The sequence below is a fragment of the Chrysemys picta genome, chromosome 1, assembly GCF_011386835.1.
Source record: "Chrysemys picta bellii isolate R12L10 chromosome 1, ASM1138683v2, whole genome shotgun sequence".
Taxonomy (NCBI): Eukaryota; Metazoa; Chordata; order Testudines; family Emydidae; genus Chrysemys; species Chrysemys picta.
In genome coordinates, this window is record NC_088791.1 from 252,893,200 (window position 1) to 252,908,608 (window position 15,409).

The 15,409-nt window shown below is 40.6% G+C and overlaps 1 long non-coding RNA gene across 1 annotated transcript; it reads right to left on the minus strand.

Annotated features, from left to right (window-relative positions):
- Window positions 1–1,113: 1,113 nt before the first annotated feature.
- LOC135980815 (uncharacterized) lies at window positions 1,114–14,911 on the minus strand. Its single transcript, XR_010597715.1, has 4 exons — window positions 12,793–14,911; window positions 11,907–11,984; window positions 3,635–9,368; window positions 1,114–2,549 (listed from the first exon to the last, which is right to left on the minus strand). It is a non-coding gene; the product is annotated as an uncharacterized LOC135980815 (long non-coding RNA).
- Window positions 14,912–15,409: the final 498 nt, after the last annotated feature.

The window sequence follows — 15,409 nt, forward strand, 5'->3', positions numbered from 1 at the left end:
AGAGACAAAGAAGGTATATATTTTATTGGACCAACTTTTGTTGATGAGAGAGGCAAGCTTTTGAGCTCTTCTTCTGGTCTGGGAAAGGTACTCAGAGTGTCACAGCTAAATGCAAGACTAAATAGATAGGTTAGCATAAGTGGTTAGGGCATATTCTAAGAGACCATTCAAGGTGAAGTGGCCTGTTAACACCCCTGTAGTGATAGGACAAAAATGGGGTGGGTCTAGTGGGTCATAGATTGTTGTAATAAGCCATAAATCCAGTGTCTTTATTAAGACCATGATTTTTAGTGTCTAGAAAAATTATGCATTTAAGCTCCCAGGCTCGTCATTTCAAAGTGTTGTGCAGGTTTCCTTTGAGGATGAGGACTCTTAGGTCAGATGTAAAGTGATCTATTTGTGAAAAGTATTCACCCACAGCTGATAGGGTACTTTTGTCTTTTAACTTTTTCCTGTGTGAGTTTATTTGAGAGCATAGTGATAGTCTGGTTTTACCCACATAGTTGTTATTGGGGCATTTAGTGCACTACACAAATCAGAACATGCCAGTGCCAGAAAAACATCTCTTTTCCAGATAAGACAGGACCATAGGATGTGATTTTTTCATCACTTTCTGATGTCCCATGAAAAGAAACTATTCCATCTATAGTCTTGCTATGCTCTAGCTCAACCAAACGTTAAGGTCCTGATGCAAGCATTACTGGATGAAATTCTATGACCTGTGTTATACAGGAGATCAGGCTGGATGATCATAATGGTCTATTTTGGCCTTAAAATCTATTAATTCTCTCTCTCATTCTCTTATTTTTCATTAAAATTGGAATTACACTAGTGTACATTAAAATGTCAGTATTTACCATATTTTTATCATACTGAATTATCAAAATAAGATCTGGTCATTATGAGATCATTAGCGGGGACATTGAATAACTTGTATTAGTGAGCTCATTAAAAATGTGCCATTTCTATCTATTTGAAATGGATATGTGGGCTGGAGAAATTTGGGTTGTAGATACTTAGATCAAACATCAAAACAGATTAAATGAAAAATTGTGGAATTTTATCCAAAACTTAGTTCAATCAGTGAACTGAAGGACATAAATCCACACCGTGTAGAGGTCAAAGCATAGGGGTTTATTACACACAGCGCTGGCGGAGTGTCACCTGGCTTATTAGGCTCAGAGACACTGTCAATCAATTGATTACAATGAAATATATAGATTTTCCATGGGCGGGGGAAGGTGACGGGGTAGGCAGTTCCACACCCCGGGATAGGTTTTGCAGCAAGACAAGATAGCACAATAGCCAATGGTTAAAAGGTTACACAATGTCTCCGCCCATGGTCTCAAGTTAGCAAGTTAACATTTGATTAATACTTTGATAAAATGTTATTAGTATAAAATATATATGTTGAATTCTGATTTGGGGTCCATAGGAACGGAGTAACTCCTTTGATTGTCCGACAGGTACATGTCTAGGGGATAAAGCAAAGAAACAGTGAAAGCATATGAAAATAGAGATTGTCTCCTTTATGTCTTAAGGCGGGGCATTGGTCCCTTGGAAGGGAGGTGGAAGGATGCCATATCATTATAGTGACATGTGCCAATATTTCATAAACTCAAGGTTGGATCTGTGGGAAGACTGTTTTCCCTTCGGGAGAAACACAATAGGAACAGGGATCCTTTGTTCAATTTGAAACATTGGATGAAACATAATTATTCAGTTATTGCTTCAACATCTGGCATTTCTACTGACCAAGCAGATCTTAGCAAAGGCAATGTTATTTTGTTTACCCCAGCTTTCTCTTAGCTGATCACTATTAGCTAGGCCTCTGGTCTCCAGACCAAACTCTGGATTTTGGGTCTGGAAAAGAGCTGGCATAATTCATATACCAGGTTGTTTATATAACATGCACATGGATTTTAACCCTTCAGTCCCTCCTCTTGACCTTAACCCGCCAGGTCAAATATACTAATTTTAATGTACCCAGCCTACTGCGGAGTCGCCGATAAAGCACCAGTACTATCAGGAATGTTAGCGTAGATACTCCCCACATAACTTGACAAAATAGCACCCAGATCCATCCCCAGGGGACCTTGTCACCTGAGATGGCATTGCCCATAATCATTGCTTTAACCTCCACTGCCTGGTTCCTTGCCTTTGAGTACTTCACATCGGCCTGGTCCACGGTTTCCCCTATCTGAGTGTACCTCAGATGGCCTTCTCCAATATGCCTCTGGGCTTCGGCCACCAACTCCTCGATCTTCGCCTGCAGGGCCTGTAGACCCTCCTCTAGATACTTACTGCCGTAGTGCCATTCCAGATCCCATGTTAGGTTACCCATCATTGGCGGAGTACGGTGGAGCCGCGTCCCGTCAACAGTCAGGGTTGACCTTTGGGGGACCGTCATACACACGGATGGATGTCTCGAGGGGCAGGGCTTTCCATTTAGCTCGATGGAGTGGTTCTGGGCAGTCACACACCAGTGGGTACTGTTCATCTGGACCAGCTCCGTGTGCGCCAGTTTCTCAGTAATGGCCACTTCGAACCTAGACAGATTCGTCAGAACGTTATATGGGCATGTTACACAGAATTTCCTTATCAGAGTGGGTGCAACCTTCACTAGGATACAATGCTCTCCCAGCGACCTCAGTGTATGCAACACCTTCTATTTTAATAACATGACCCCTCCTCCATACTGGCAGGGAGGTTACCATCCTGCAAGGGTATCTAGTAATCCTCTCTTCTGTCTAGTTAAGCGCTGACCAATTTGGTTTGTTAGGCTAGTAATGTTGCTACTCATTCGAGGCCTGACCTTTGCACATTCAAAAATATTTGAATTCACAAATATTTCTTTCTTTAAAGGAATACGCACCTCAACCCTGTAAGTGTGGAATACCACCGAGGTGAGGACCGGTAGGACTGGTCCTATTATTATTAATTCTGGTTTTGGAACAGGGATTTGTTCAGGGCATGACACACAATCGGATGGTTCCACTCTGTCTCTGATAACCCAGTTAACTGTTACCAGTCATGGACATTCTAATTTGAGCCATCGTTTAACAAATGTATGCCATGCCTTTGGGGTTACCTCCGTCCGTGTTTTAAGTGGTAAGCCCCATCCTGATTCAGCAGGCCCAACCTCCACTGGTACCATGTCAGTATAATTGGCACATAATCTTTCATGAGTGTTTGGTTTCTTTCCCACAAAATCCCACACAAATTCCAGTATCGAGGTCTGTGTGTTTCCTCCCAAGCCATCGTGGCAATATGCCCTGTAATTGTGTTCAAATGAGGGATAGCCCAAGACTTTGTAGTCCCCTTCACACATGGCACACGATTTGCGTCCTTCCTCATGCACCACAGGGACAGCAGGAGCCACAGCAGAAGCCTCCCCATGGTCGCTCTGGTTGTCCTGGTCACCCTTCAGAACTAACAAAGTTTTGAATTCACAAATATTTCTTTGAATCCACACTTGTTGAATTTCACTCAAATCTGGTATCTAAAATTCAGCTCATCCCTAGAGATCATATTACACTTTTAGGGAAAAATCACCTTTTTCTACCGTATGATAAAGATACTCACTGTGATACGGTAAATGCTGATAAGGTAATTGTGATGGGGTGTGACTCACCACTTCCTAACGCCTCCTGCTGGTCATCTTGCCAATCAACTCCACAGCTTGGTATGCTAACTTTCGGTGATGTCTCGCCCGCCGTCACTTCTGCACCTGGAAGCACGCTGCTCCAAGGAACATAACAGCCTCTTCAGGACACAATGGGCTGTATCCCACTCTGTTCTCCCCTGTTCCGGGGGAAGTGTACCACTGTCTGGTCCAGCCACTTCCCCACTGCTGAGTGGGGATGAGAGAGGGACCCAGGCCCACCCACTACTCTGGGTCCCAGCCCAGGGACCCAGTAGATGGCAGACACACACTGCATACCTCCAATCTCTCAGTCTACTTCCCTGGGCCGCTCCCCTGCAGCCCCAGCACCTTATCTCAGGGCCTCAGCATGCCAGTCTTAGCAGTCAGCCAGGAGCTCTCTCTCTCTTCCCTGATCCTACCCAACTCCATTCTGTCCAAGGTACTAGCTTTCTTCCTCCTGCAGGGCTGCCAGTTCTCCCTTCTCAAGCTCAAGGGAGCCACTGACTCTGCTCTGCTTTGCAGCTCTTCTTATATGAGCCTGCCCCACCCTGATTGGCTGCTTCTCGCAGCCCCTCTCCTATTGACAGCTTTTCACACAGTCTTCCTAGGGCTACATTAACCATTTACAGGCTAGTGTGGGGTGGACGCCCCATCAAACCATGTCAAGTATCAGGGGGTAGCCGTGTTAGTCTGTATCCACAAAAACAACAAGGAATCCGGAGGCACCTTAAAGACTAAAAGATTTATTTGGGCATAAGCTTCCATGGGTAAAAACCTCACTTCTTCAGATCACAACATGGTATATGCTCCTTTTAGGTAGAGCAAAATAAGTAGTCCAAAAAGCAAAATAATACAAAATTAACAGCCCTTTTCCACCTACAGCATCCACTGAGACTTTCTCTCTTCCCTTTCTAGAAATAACAATCTTCCAAATGGACAAGACAAAACTCAAAATAGGACACAAAATAAGCTTTCAAGCAAGATGTCAAGTATTTATTGGGTCAGATATATGGTATTTCTTGCAGCATATCCAGTCTAGACCAAAAGTGCTATGATGCATAAAAGTGAAAATTATCTCAACATTTTCATGCATACAGAAAAGTGTTTGGTTTGAGTTGGGGGAAATTTCAGGTCAGTTCTTATTTCATGCAAACCAATTTGCCCTTCTCTAATAAATAGTCAAATCTTCCCGGATCCATTACAGAAAAATATTAAAAGAAGAAACCAACCATTTTATATTATTCACAAAGAAATAGGGAGATGTAATTTCCAAAGGGGGCCCTTTGACTGACACTCTGCAACCTGCAAGAGCATATGCAAATCTGTAATTTGCTGCCTTTTCATAAATTCCCCTTATGCACCCTGTAAAAATTAAAACGGTTTTTGAGCAAATCTTGAAGTTTGCAACATCGGTATAAATAAAGCTTGTTAGGCACTAATGTGCCAGAAGTATTATACTTGACATCTAGCAAAACATCTGTTATTTCATAATTCATACTTAGTAATATCTATAGGGACACTGTGGGTTAACATTTCCTAGGTGATTATTGGTACCATGATGAAAGTCCTTTGTTTCTTTCATCATGAGCCATTTAAGAGAAATAACCACGTTCCAAATATTAATTCCTCTCAGACTGCATTGACTTTGAAGTTCATTTATCCATGTCTTAATTCATCATGTATCACACTGCATCTGAGTCCGCTTAGGCAGCCTATGAATGCCTGCCCCTGAAAAAGGGGGATGATTCACGTGAGTAGACTTGTAAGATATAACTATGACAAGGGTAAAGCAAAATTTAAAATGATGCATGCCAGTGTTTTTGTAGTGCCATAATTTCTCATAGGAATTGGAGTTGTCAGCCAAATGACGTGGTAATGCTCCATGTCCTAAAGTCAGAGCACATCTTTGCCAGGCAGGAAAAATAACACACACACAAAATTCCATTCCAGAGTCTGAATGGAAGGTGCTGCCAAGCATAGAGTTTACCCTTGTAACAGTGGCAGCACTTCCCACTAGCAAAAACATTTGGGGAAAAACACAGAACTAGTCTCGTTATCTCCTGCATACACTATGATCTGGTTGGAACAGTGCCCAAAATATTAGCACTGAAGCTGAGTGACTGCTTCAAGCCCCCATAACCCTGAAGAAGTTTAAGTCTGAATTTTTGTTTAGTTGTGTATGCCTGTTTTGTTTATTCAATCAAAAGGGTTGCAAGCAGGGAAACAGGAAAATAATTCACTATTTGAAATAAGGGTCTCCCAGTTATGTGCTGAAAATGCACAAATATGCATTTCACATGATCAGACTGCCTGGTCCAAATTCCCTGTGACCTAGGGAAGTTATATGGATGTGTGCAGCTGTTAAGCTTTATTTCATAAAACTACTAGCTCCAATCCAACCTATATAAAGAGCATCAACCAATATAGGGCTGCAGAACACCAGGATACAGGCTACCAATTAAGATCAAATTCTTCTATTTTTTTCTTAAATGAATATACTCCCTGTGGAAGATGGCACTAAAAGCTGAAATTTTCAATTCATCCACAGAACAAGTACAACACAGGTAGTAACAGTGCAAGCATCCCTGAACTACATTGTGAGTGAGCCTGAACCTTGTTCTGTAGGGACCAACTTTAAAGGTTTCCATATCAATCAATTCCTCCACTTTTCTGTTGGACTGAGATCATCAACTTGTTTCACAAAGGCCCCTAATTGGCATCACAGAGTAACAATTTTCAATCACTCCTGCATCTCATTTTAAAAAGTGAAATAGTGGTGAAAAGCTCAATAGCTATAAACTAATCTGATGTATCCATTGCCCCTAATTAAATCTCCACTCTGCCTTCTGCAACAGAGTTAGGCTTTTTGTAATCTCTCTCTCACTAGATAATTCAGAATGAAGCAGCTAACTGGCTAACAAAAATATGTTAAGTTTGAAGTGGCGGGGTTGATAACCAAAAAAGGCAATCGTTCAATAAAATCAGCGACTGTATCAGATCTGCAGGGTGGTAAGTTTTGTACCAATCTGAAAACAAGATTCAGAGGATATCCTCAATCATTGATAACTGCCTTACTTCCCAAACCAGATAAATTAATTAAAAAGAAAATTATAAAACACTCAGAGAAGCTTGACATACTGCTGATTAACCAGCATGGCTTCGACAAAGGAAAATCATGCCTCTAGTCTACTAGAATTCTTTGACTTTGTCAAAAAAATATTGGACTAAATGGATCACACTTTTGATACACTGTGGCAGTGCCTACACCACCATAAGTATTCCATTCAATTTTCTTCAAACAAAAGTAACCTTTGAATATACTGAAGCCTTTCATACTGACCCAATTCCGTCCCCCATTTAAGTGAACAGTAAAACTCCCATTGCCTTGACCAACTCTGAGTGCTTTTAAAAAGCCCACTCCTAGTACACATATTACAGGGTGAATCTTTGGAATACAATTTAATGTTGGGAAATTTCATCCAATTTCATTCCCTTACTGTAGGTCTGTGAGGGAAATTACAGAACACAGGATAGGAGAGATGCATGTTTGATGAGTGTAATTGGAATTATCCAGGTCCCTCTTCCTGTCCTCACTCCACTCACATATATGAAAAAGTGTGAATAGAGAACTCAGCCAGCGTGTTCTACTAGCTTTCAACTAACAAAGTTCAAATGTAGTTAAACTTTGCAAATGAGTGAACATTCAAGCAATGAAGCCCTCGACGAGGCACTGGTCCAGCATAGCACTCAGGAAAATGCTTAAATTTAGGCACATGATTTTAGGTATATGTGCACTTCAGTCGGGATGTGTGATGGCATCCCAGATGGTAGTCGGTATGTGTGATGGCAGCTTGTAGACATAGCTGAGGTAGCTTTAATCTCACTAGCTTGGCTAACAATAGCAGTGAAGCCACAACAGCAGTGGCTGTTTGAGTATGGACGCAGGATCCCAGTGGGTGAGGCTAGCGAGTGCAACCACCCATGTTCCCCACAGCTTCACCGCTATTGTTACTCAAACTTGTTTTGATCTAGCTAGACCAATCAACTGTAGTGTAGACATATCATTCAGTGTTTTGTTGGATCAAAGCCCTAGTTTTCAGCTGGCATATCATGCTTCCTTTTTCTTACACATACAAATGAACAAACACATTAGGGGATGGAAGTTGTGGGATACAGAATTCAAATCTGAGCATGAGAGGAGCTGCTGGATGTTCATCACTTTTGAAGAAGCAGGTCACTTATTTAATATCTAAATATGGATTTAGGAGTGTAACTTTATGCACCTATTATTGATAATCCTGGCCAGAACATTTCTAATTTTACTTTGGCGGGTAACAAGTGTCAAACATGTCAAACTCACAACTTTTTGGCAATAAAATGACCATCTAGAATGCAAACTTACCTATCTAACAATAATATTGCTTCATTTTTATTGTTGTGTCTAAATCTTGCCAAGAGAATTGATACTGAACATGTTCTGTCATTGTTCATGTTTGAAACAAATTCTACAATGAATAGAAGAATGAAGTGTATAAATACTAATGATTAAAGCATGCGGCAAAAGATAGTAGCATGACATACTGCTTTGACTTTTCAGCAATCTTTACTGTGATTGACTGTGTATTCCATCTCTTCCCATGGGTCTGTGACTCTGAAAACAGAAGAACTTAAATAGTCAACTAGTCAAATGATGGAGCATTACAAAGATCAAAGCAGTCCAGCACTCAATTATGTAATTTACAAAATACAAGAGTCATCAACATTCAAAACCTTATTTTTGTGACAAAAAGCATATAAAGAACAGAAAATAGTCCATTATAAATCATCATTCAGGACAATAATTGTAACAAGAATGAGAAATCGAGCCAATGTGTCTAATGCTCATTATGATGCTTAAATTGTAACCTTATGGTCCTCTTTGGAAACCAAACAGAAAATAGACAAGATGTGAAAAATGTTTAATGAAGGTTTTCTTTAAAAAAAAAAAAAAAACTACAATCTCAAATGTAGCAATAAACAGATCATTCCTATCATAGAAAATAATATGAGCCATATTTGGTGCTATCATGAGCAGACTTGCGCAAAACAACGGAAAAAGTCATGAACATTTCATGAAATTTGTATATATGCATGATTTATTTGCAAATAGTGCGCACAGTTTTTATAAGGATCTGGTCATAAAATGCAAATTTTACTGGCTTAATAGAAGTGTTAATGAAGCACAAGAACTGTCCTCAACAAGGAAAATACCTATCAATGGACATATTCTGATACAAATCAACAGGAGTAAATGTATATTCTACCCTATATAGTAAGTCACTGCAGTCCATGTGTTTACTTCTGGAATAAAGAGCAACTCAACATAAGTAAGGCTACCAGAAACTGGGCCTGAATAACCTCTAGAAAGTTATATCCTTGAGAACAGATTACACAAAAAGAAAAACAGTTCATTTTTAAATCAGTACAGTACTGGGGAAAAGAGTATGAAAGAATCTAACGTACAAGGTTCATGAAAACATTTTCAAATAAATATGTTAACTGAGTTCTTATATAGAAAACCACAGTAATACAGAAAAGAATAGCTAGCCATAAATAAGAAGCTGATACCCTGTACTGTAGTTTACCACATTCTGTACTCTGGAATTCTCTAAACCAAAAAGTTTTCTATGATCCAGTTCAGAACATCGCTTGAACAAACACTGTTGTGCTGTCACATCTTCCTCTGAAATTAAACAAAAGACAGCAGTAGTAGCTGAGGAAAAGGAACAAACCCTCAAAGGTCAAAATAGATTGTGATGCATCATTTTGACTTCTGTTATTGCTAGTGTACAGAACATTTGTGAGGGAGGAAAAGCACAACAGGGCTGTGATGGTACAGAACATTGCAGGCACCTCTGGATCTCTGAAGTGTTGATAGTCATTGAGGCACCAAGATCAGTGAAGGACAGAGGTTAGAGAAAATAAACAGACAACTCAAATTAATAGCTAATATAATTCTTACAAAACTCCAGTTGAAGTTAACTCCCATATATCCCAATGTTCAATGTGTGCTGGATACGTATTTGAGAAATAAAGACATTTGTCAACCTTTAAAAACTCCCATGAGCCCCTTTCTATTTAATTCCACAGTGCTCATCCTGTTTACTGCATTGAAAATCATTCCAAATTAAAGGTCATAAAATGGGAAAAGTTAACAAGGGCTTTGACACAATAAGGAATATGAACCCTATAAAAATATTTATTTGGCCCTCTGCCCTGATTGCAATCAACTGAAATTAGGGGAAGGAACAAACATTTCAATTTTAAAAAGAGGTAGAACAAAATAAAGCTATCTGGTGCTGTAGTTTAGTGCATTCTAGTTTTTTTATACCTTCTAAACCCTGCTTCGGGCATAAGTCAGATCTGAACTCAAGTTGTACAAAACTCAGTGCTTTTATGTCATACAGGTTCATGTGGATTTGTTGTTCAGTGTCCCTCCACAGGGATCCTTCATGTACCAAATTTAATTCTGAGTTTCATGGTACAATAAATCCGAAAATTCAAAGTGAAACAGCCAAGACTACAAAACAATGCATCTTTTTGACCCCATCTTTTCCTTCTCCTTCACTTTTAATGTCATCAGAGGTCATTAGGTGAAACTCTTGCACACCTTGTATACCTTAGGACAGGTCAGAACACATTATTTAGAGAATTAATCAAACTGGTGCGAGTGTATTCATGAACTCTCAACAAAAAAAATCTCTTAAATTATTGTTCACATTTTTGAATCCTTGAATTTTAGTTTTCCAGATCCCCCAAATTTCCCAAATTTATTCACAGGGCAACATGCAAAATTCATTTTCTCCTCCACATTTTGTGTATCTGAAATTTCACCTAAAATATTGGCCTGGCGGCTATGTTTGGCGATTTTTATTTGCAGAAAATGGGAAAGATTACAGGAGTTCTCAAACTTTTTCCATATGTCGTCTACAGTTTAATAGAGACTTTGTCTCATTTGCCCACTTCCCTTCCTATCTGCAATTGCATAACTTGCATGTGAAAGCAACAGTGATTAGCTCACATGGAAAAACAACATTATAGATGTACATAACATTGTTAGCTGTCTTTTCATAGAATGTAGCATCTGGAAATGAGGAGATTCAGTATCATGTAACCATCAAGCATTCTGTGGGCCATCAACAAGTGCTCCACAAACTACCGGTGATCGATATCCTACAGTTTGAAAACCAGTAGGATGCAGCAACACACAGGAAGTCACATGCACATTTATATTATGTTAGACACACACAATGTTCAGGGACCCGATCCTCCCATTGCACATGTTACTCTATAACTTCAAAAGTTATGCACAATCAGCAGCACTTCTTTGCCGTTATTAGGATCCAAATATTAAAATTTGTTTCTTGGAAGCAAGTATAGATATAGTCCTGCACTTGCCTCCACTCCAGTTATTCCTAATCCAAGGGAAATTTAGCTATTTTTATTTTATTTTAAATTATAATGGAATGATAATGCAACTTGCCAGAATGAAGACCCTGGAGCCTGAAGCCCTACAGAACCCAATAAATATACAGCATGTATAAGTTTCCTCATCCTGCCCTGCCTGAATGCATCCAGTCTCATCTGAATGGACTGCTTTGAACGGCAGCAAAATAATTCATTTTCCAGGCTTCAACTGTCTTTGGCCTCTCTGTTGAGAACATTGATTAGTGAAAAGTGTGACAGTGTTTATGTGTTAGAGAGGCCTATTCTCCTAGATACTGGATTGAGACCACCAGCTCATTTTATCCAGTCCACTAACCCACTGTCAACTGGTAATGATTTTCTGTTATTATTGACCTAGGCTACATTCAGATGTGAGTCTTAGGATCCTTTTCCTAGTTGGTGGATCAATGTTGTGGCTGTAATGCAATCTATTACTGAAACGTAAAGGATGGACATTGTTAGGGACATAAAACGTAGGCTAACATTCTCTTCTGAGAAGTTGGGGAAGTGTCATATTATCACGATAGAAAGAAATTGGCACCTCTCTACTCAAGAGCAATATTCCAGTATAAAGGGAAGGATTTTCCCAGGAGATGGAGGACTTTTCTTGTATAGTTTAAAACAGGTTTTAGGACACCGGCAAAATTTATTACACCATTAGATTATATAAAATAACTACTTACTCTACAAAAACAGCATTCATAAAGAATCATCACCCTGAACTAGCAATCACTGGCAAATAAATGTGTCCAGACAGTGTTCACACTAAAATTACCTGGAAATTGCATTAATAATATCTAGCAGTTCATCCAGGGTATTATTTTTCATTCAGGCTCATCCATTAATTTGAAATCTGCAGTAAAATAAGAGAAATGTGCTTTGTTATATTAAAACAATTCTAAAATGTGACATCTCCTCGGAAGTCTTGTTGAGAAAAAAGGTATAGAGTGAGTTTTAATGTTGGCTCACAAATTTATTTGCACTTTGCTGCATTTAACAGCTCGTCAGAATAAATATAAGAAAAGCAGTTTATGCCCATCTCTGTCCTGGCAATTTGGTTAAAAGCATGGCACTATAGCTGTATTGCTATAGCACTTCCTTTGAGATGATTTGTTCAATTTTTTACATTTATTTGATTAGTATGCCACGTAAGCCCACTAACAATCTCTTCCCAGTATGTTTCAGGTAAGTGCTACAACAGTCATTCAGTCACTAATAAAAGTCATTATGCTAAGGGGATCCAGCACAACTGACCAAGAATATATTACTTCATCATCTCTAAAAAGTTTAGTAGACCAGCAAAATAAATCATAATCTAGCTCACACAGAGAGGGCATAAGCTGCTTCGTATACGCTAAGCACTTTATCTTAAACTATTCAGATAAAATGCAGACGCTCAGTGGGGGGTAAAGATTTTTAGCTAGAGGTGAATTTCAACAGGGTCAGTATTAGCAAAATAAGTAGCAGTTTCCTGTCCCAAAGCTCTCAAAGCATTTATGAACATGAACTTCTCTGCTTCATGTAAGATCTCTCCCAATGAATGACAACCTGAGAGTTACACTGTGCCAGAATTCACGACAAAGCTGGAAGACAGTGGTACTACATTCGAAAAGAACTGGAGTAAAATATTTAAGGTTCTGCCATTGAATCATGCACTTTACCTTTCAGTGGTGGTGAGATGCACATGTGCATCAACAGGACAAAAAAGATTGTACTCTCTCCATATGTGTATACAATGCCTAGCTCAATGGGACCATTAGTCCTGATTTGAGTTTCTGGACACTGCTGTAATTAAACAAACAAATGATTCCCAACAACCTATAACAACAAACAATTAAATAATAAAATAATAAATAACACGTATTGTGAAAAAAATAATTAATAGCAATAAATAATACATAGTAGATTCCCTCAACATCAAATGTGATACAAATTATGTGATAATTACCTTGGCATATACCCAAAGTCTACTATTTAAGCATGGGCTTGCAATGAGGATGAGGCAGAGCTTCATCATCCTAGGCAGAAAAAATGTGCTGAAAAAGTTAGAGCTAATCTACACTAGAAGCGCTAACTCGGCCCAGCTGCACTGATACAGCTGGGCTGCTGTAGCACATCTGGTGAAGACACTCTATATCGATGGGAGAAAGCTCTTCCATCAGCATAATAAACCCACCTCAACGAGAGATGGTACCTATGTTGGCGGCAGAAGCTGTCCCACGGACATAGCGCTGTCTACACTGGTGCTTAGTGTGACGCTATTAATATAATCTGGGACCATATAGATCATTGTTGCAACCAAGGTCCTGTAGTGGCACCCAAAACTTGTATAAAGGGGGTCAAATGGGGTGTCTAAGACAAGGTTATGGTTGGCTGGTTATGATTCTGCTGTCTATATGTGTGTGTCAATTTTGTAGTTGAAGTCATGAATATTGGCTCTATACTGTCTGTATTGCAAACTTATGCTATGCTTCTGGGTGACATCCCAGACAAGCTGGTGTTAGCTCTGCCTAGCCTGCTTGATGGCCCATTAAGGACCATCAGCTATACAATGGACCCATTGAGAGAAGGCAAATATGCCTTGAGTCTCAGCAAAGTATGCAGGAACTGGCCCATGTAACTCCAGACTCCATTTTGCTGTAATTTTCCACAGTAACAACAAAGAGGTGTTCTTACACCTGGAAAAGACTATAAAAGGCTGATTCCTCATCTCCATTTTGTCTTCAATCCTGCTTCTTACCTCTGGAGGGACTTTGCTACAACTGAAGCTCTGAACAAAGGACTGATGACCCATCCCAGCTGGGGATGTATTCCGGAGACTTGATTTGAACGTGCAGTTTATTCTATCGCTGCTGCAAACCTGAACCAAGAACTTTGCCATTACTGTATGTAATTGATTCCATTTAACCAATTTTAGCTCTCATCTATACCTTTTTCCTTTTATGAATAAACCTTTAGATTTTAGATTCTAAAGGATTGGCAACAGCGTGATTTGTGAGTAAGATCTGATTTGTATATTGACCTGGATCTGGGGCTTGGTCCTATGGGATCAGGAGAACCTTTTTTCTTTTACTGGGGTATTGGTTTTCATAACCATTCGTCCCCATAACGAGTGGCACTGGTGGTGATACTGGGAAACTGGAGTGTCTAAGGGAATTGCTTGTGAGACTTGTGGTTAGCTAGTGGGCTGAGACCGAAATCCTCTCAGACTGGCTGGTTTGGTTTGCCTTAGAGGTGGAAAAACCCCAGCCTTGGGCTGTGACTGCCCTGTTTTAGCAATTTGTCCTGAATTGGCACTCTCAGTTGGGTCCCGCCAGAACCGCATCGTCACACTTAGGTCAGTGTAACTTATGTCGCTCAGGGTGGTGGCTTATTCACACCCCTGAGTAACAGAAGTTATACGGAAGTAAGTGGTTGTGAAGACCTGGCCTCAGAATCTTTCCTCAAGCTTCCCCGTGTACATGTGTGTGTTTGTGTGCCAGTCCACGCCTCTCCAGCCACTTCACTAATTTCCCATCTTTTTTTAAAGAACAGCCCAAATACTTCTATGCATCCTGCAATCAATCAGCTGTCCCCACACCTGCACCTTCTGTTACTTGCTACCCATTCTTCTCTCTCCTGTGCAGGGCCGGCTCTAGGCACCAGCAATAGAAGCTGGTGCTTGGGGCGGCACAATTTTAGGGGCGGCATGGCCGGCGCCAGAATGCCGCCCCTGCCGCCCCTAAAAATGTGCCCCAGCCGCCCTAGCTCACCTCCGCTGCTGCCGCCGCTCGCGCACCATGGCGCACGAAACAGCTGATTCGCGCGCCGCTGCTCACCCTCCCTCCCAGCCTTGAGAGCTTGGGAGGGAGGGCGAGACTCTGAGTGGCCGCGGAGCACGTGTCGCTTCTCCCGCTCCCTCCTAGGCTTGAGAGCCTGGGGGGAGGAGGCAGGGCTGGGGATTTGGGGAAGGGGCGGAGTTGAGGCGGGGCCGGGGGGTGGGGTAAGAAAAAAACGGGGGGAGGGAGCGGACAAAATTGATTTTGCTTGGGGCAGCAAAAATCCTAGAGCCAGCCCTGCTCCTGTGTATTGTCCCCACCTGCAGGGCTCTCACACTTTCTTATAACAACATTCCCAAAATTCTAATAGTTCTATGTTATGATCAATATACTCTCAAATTAAATTGCATTAGAAAGTATACATGAAGCAATATTGGCTGCAAATACAATTGGTTAATATGAGTTCTTTGTTGCAAGATACAAACCGAATACTACAGCACTTCTTCTCTACTCAGCCTCT